The sequence below is a fragment of the Carassius auratus genome, chromosome 37 (assembly GCF_003368295.1).
Source record: "Carassius auratus strain Wakin chromosome 37, ASM336829v1, whole genome shotgun sequence".
In the NCBI taxonomy this organism is placed as follows: Eukaryota; Metazoa; Chordata; class Actinopteri; order Cypriniformes; family Cyprinidae; genus Carassius; species Carassius auratus.
This window is the reverse complement of record NC_039279.1, coordinates 5420247-5425281: the sequence shown is the minus strand read 5'-3', so window position 1 is coordinate 5425281 and position 5035 is coordinate 5420247. Positions and strand designations below refer to the sequence as shown.

The 5035-nt window shown below is 38.2% G+C and overlaps 1 pseudogene; it reads right to left on the bottom strand.

The window, feature by feature from the left end:
* Positions 1-902: 902 nt before the first annotated feature.
* LOC113055962 (noggin-3-like) lies at positions 903-2644 on the bottom strand (annotated as a pseudogene).
* Positions 2645-5035: the final 2391 nt, after the last annotated feature.

The following is a 5035-nucleotide window of genomic DNA, read 5'->3' as shown; positions in this document are numbered from 1 at the left end:
TGTTCACTGTGTGAAAATATGCCTCATGCAGAGAGAAAGAAAGACACTGGCACACAGCATTTCCTGTTAAGTACAGTGGAGTGACAGGTCCATAATCTTAGTTTATTGGTAAACTGGAGGAACAGGCAGTGTTTTTATTCTGTGGTGAGCTGAGAAGGATAAAGATGTCATGTTCCTTCATGTAAACCCTCCTTTCTGTGCAAAACCAAGCGATGCTGCACAATGTGCTGCTGGATTAAGTCAAAATCTATGTAACAAAAGCAGGATTTACTCTTTTGGCACGAGGAAAAGTTTCATTTTTGTTTTAAAGCTGTGTATTAGATGTTACGTTGAAGCTTATGCATGAATGATCCCTGACTGAGATTTACTCTAAGCAGAATTTAACTCTTTAAAATGCTGCAGTGTAAAATGTGTAAGATGGAAAACCATCTTATGTGACGTTTGTCAAAAAAAGGAGGTTAAACTTAATCGATACGGAGTGGAAATTCAGTATCTTCATTCCTTTGCGAGGTCAAGTTGTTCTTTTCATGCCAACGGACTTTAGGCAGCAGACAGAGCAGAGAATGTTTTTACATGTGATCATCCATCCAGCATGTGTTTCAGGCGCCACGCAGATTAAATGAAAGAGTCTGAAAATGAAGGTCTTTAACTTCTAATCCTTTTACAAAGACCCTTCAGACTGTCTGAGGACGGAATGGCATCTCGGAGGAAAAACAAAACAAAACAAAACAAAGAAACTGATCCACTCCCTCCCATTGTCCATTACGATCCAGATTTAACTTCCTAAGTCAAATTAAAATAATATCACCTCTATTAGCGTCACATCAGCGTGGAGGGCTTTATAAATAGTGGCGGTTTTTTTTATATGTACAGTAAGTGAAATAATAAAAAAACAGTTCACGCCATTTTTAGTGGTTTTATTTTAAATGCATTTTGACTACATGGACATAAAGAATAAATAGTTTCTTTTAATTTACATGAGCAGTTATTTTCCATTCCCCTTATATATATATACAGCACACCAAGACTGTAATCTATATTCTCCCATCTGAGGTGTATAAAGTATTATTTTTTTTCCGAATAATGGAAAAAGCTTGGAATTCCTTCAATAAACGCACTTTGAATGCGAAATGTTCTTTGACATAAATATGTATAAAGTTACATTACAACCAAAGTTACAGTAGATACTGGATATTATAGGAAAATACTGACCTTTTCTTTCCTTTTTTTTTTTATAAATGATACAGGCACCACTTTACATTACAGTGTCCATGTTAGACTTATTACTATACTTATTTATTAAAATGACTATAATACCAAGCAGCTCCACCAAAGAATCACATGTTACACAAAGTTTTGTCAGCATCACTCAGTATTTCTGTACGAAATTACACAGTAACATGAACACCAATGTAAAGTGTAACCTAGAATGGCACCACATATACATCAAATATACATTCCTACACTAGACAGTGCATGTGAGAATGAGCACAGAGCTTATTTCAGTTCGGGCAGGAGCATTTGCACTCTGATATAATGGGGTACTGGACTTGTATCCAGGCACATTTGAGCCCACCCTTTTCTGCTGGCACCTCCATCGCAAAACTGTAAAATGGCTGGATTTGGCAGGTTTGCAAACCATCCCTTCTGGAACTGAACAAGACCTTTTATTGTAGCAGCTGCCCACCTTCACATAGCGGGGCCAGAATCGGTTCCCCAGGTCCTGCCATGTGTGCACCACCGGGCAGAAGGCATAGGACCACAGCCACAGCTGAAGCCTTCTTCTGAGTTTCTTACTGGGCTTGTGTTTTTTCCCATGCTGGATCTCAAACTCCATGGATTTGATTTCTTTAGGCATGGTGCCGGTGGGACGCTTTAAAAGTTCAGACTCGTTCAGGTCATCCTGTCCTGCGTATTTGTCATCCGGTGGGCTGATGGACATGAAGTTCTGGTCAAAGTGACTGCCTAGTATGGCTCTGAGTTCGGTCTCGTTCAGATCCCGCTCCTTAGGGTCCAGTATGGGATCCGGGTCCTCTATGAGTTCCACTAAAGGCAGAGTGTCACTGGGAATGGGACGGAGGAGGTAGTAATGTTGGCACATCCCTTGTTCTATCCTGAATCCGAGAGAGAAAATGAGCACGTATGTAGCCAGAAAATACGGCACGTTATCCATATTTTCGGCTGATTAATCCTCGCGCTTAAGAGTTCGCTTGAGTTTTTGCCGAGCCGTGAGCGCGCAGTCTCCAGTGCGCGCGGTGTCTCTCCACGAGCGGTCTCCTTAGAAAATGTTCATTCAATTCAAACGGCACTATCCTCGATGCCACTTCGCGCGTAAATGTGTTGGGACATCCAAGTATCCTGTGTCAGTGTCTACTTTGTGGTCATTCCGCGCGTCTTGTTCCGCTTTTACGCACAGGTTCCCATCAGCAGAAGGGCTCATGACAGAATAAGGCGTTTTGAGCTGGACCCGGTCTCCTTTTTGAGCTCGCGGGCTCCTCGCGTCTGAATCCGGAGTCCTGGTGTCTGAGGATCCGCATGGTTTCTGGTGACGGGCACCGAACTGAGAATCACCTGGCTCGTCTGATTTATCCTCGCGGGTCGTAGAACCCAAAGACCCATTCTCAATTGTGGGTCTGTTGCCAGAGCTCCACGACACCTCCTTCTATTTAGGCAAGGGGGGTCGGTGGGATGGTCCGGGAGTGGGGTATGGGGGTGTGTGAGTTGGGTATAAAGGGGTCCGGAGGGTTGACTATCGTTGGTCGCCCTCTGCCGGTGCCCGCGCACATGAATGACATACCACGAGATGAATGACAGAAGAATCTTTAGGATCTCGGTGAACTAGACTGCAGCGTAAATTGGTCCAATTCATTCATTCTTTATTCATTGTGAAGCAACATTTTAATCATCATTTATTTCACTTATATAATTATATTATTATTCTTACATAAAGCGTATCAGAACAAGACTATGTCAATGACAAATGAAGTAAAAAAAGAGAAAATTTCAAAAAATCCCATTTAAAACACGCGTCTAGTCCTTAGAAATGTAATCTTTGAAGTAATTGTTATATGTTTTTGAAACATATTTATATTTGTTTGTTTTAAACATGTCAGGTAACCATGAAGTAAAATGCAATACAAATACTTTTCCTTGCACCTGAATACATGAGTCAATACAACATAACAAAAAAATAAAAAATAAATTGTTAACTAGTGAAAGTTTTCATATATATATATATATATATATATATATATATATATATATATATATATATATATATATATATATATATATATATATATTCATTAAAAAGTTTTTTGCAATTAAACAAACATTATTGAGTCATAAATATCAACAAAGGTTCCATTTGACCTGAATGAAATGTGTCTTTTCAAGTCTTAGGCTTTTGTCATGTCGATAAATATTATTAAAATGTAAAATAATTACAAACAAACTGCTTAACTCCTTATTTTTAAATAAATACAAATAAAATATTAAACAGATATCAACATTTACAGTTTTCAGCCTTTTAAAAATATAGAAAATTACAGTAAAACAGAATACAGAAAAATATATTTTATGAATATCTCGGGCTTTTTTTAAATAATATATTCACGTTTTTATTGTTTTGTTAGATGAGTTTGATATCTTTATAAATTGATATGAAGCATGGTGAACAATGTAAATGATTTAAACAGGCCAATTGACAATATATAATTAGGAAATGTTAACCTTATAGAGATTTAATACAGATTTTCAAATACAGAAGTTTATATTTTATGAATTTTTAAAATAATAATTATTTTTATAATATATTTATATTTTTATCAGTTTTTGTTATAAATGTGTTTAATTTTTTTTTTTTTTTTTTAATTGATAAGAAGCTTGGTTTACAATGTTAACAACTTAAAAAAACGGTCAAATAGCAGAGCCAAACAGAGACTGTGTTTGTGTTTCAAACTGAACTGACTGCGTGTTAGCTACGGCGAAACTGTAACTTTCAAATCGAGCGTTCAAATTGCTCTCTTGTTAGATCATCAAAGGTCTTCACAGGGAACTAAACAAAAATAAATGAAATTTTTATCTATCAGGGTAATGAAAGAATCAGGAATATTTCGACCTCGAGTTGGGAGGCCTTCTGATCCGTCATTAAGATTAAGTGAACTTCAGAGTCAGATCAGATGTTGATGGTCATGGAGGCGCGACTGGCCTTAGCCCAGATATTCCGCGAAAATCAAAGGACAAATATTCCCCCAGATGATTTGAAACACGTGGATCTCGCCGTCAGTTAAAGGAAAGAAATGAGATTTTATTTGTACATTGGAAACGAACTTAAACTGGCGAATATTGCTATCAAGGAGACGATCTGATGATTAGGTCTGAAATGACGCAGTGTTATCAATTCACAGCTAAAACTGACAGGAGCCTGTTTGAATATGGTAGGCTATCTAATCCACCTTGCAGTGTGTCCAAGCACACTTCCATGGTTACCATCGTAACACAGTTAAACAGTCATTCGTAAAAATGACAAAACAGAACGAAGGAATCCTCAAAAGTATAACAACATACATCAACTGAGCCGCAGTTCACAGGTTAAGACACTTATTATGAGTGACATTTAGTGCTAAGACAGTATGGCGTCTGTTGATCACAAATGCATTAATCAGTTCATGTTCTTATGGAGGACTCTGGAAAACAGCATAGCTCTTTATTTGGCTCTCAGAAATGTCTCTGTTCACCGGTAGACTGAGCCGGTCCCTGCGTTCTGTAATTCTAGCCGGAGGATAGGCCATTATCAAGGCCCACAGATTCCTTCGTCACTACAGTCGGTTGGCAAGCTTATCTCAAAAACATAATTTCAGCCCACTTCCTTTCTTTTAAATAAGAACTCGCATTCTACTGGCGCCGGACACTCGCAGACACAGGAGCAATCCAGAAAATTGCTCTAAGGTCAATTTAAACGTTAAAGAGGAGCACGGGAATATCATGGGATGTCTGAATGCAACCAAAAAAGCCATGAACAGTGGCACCCACT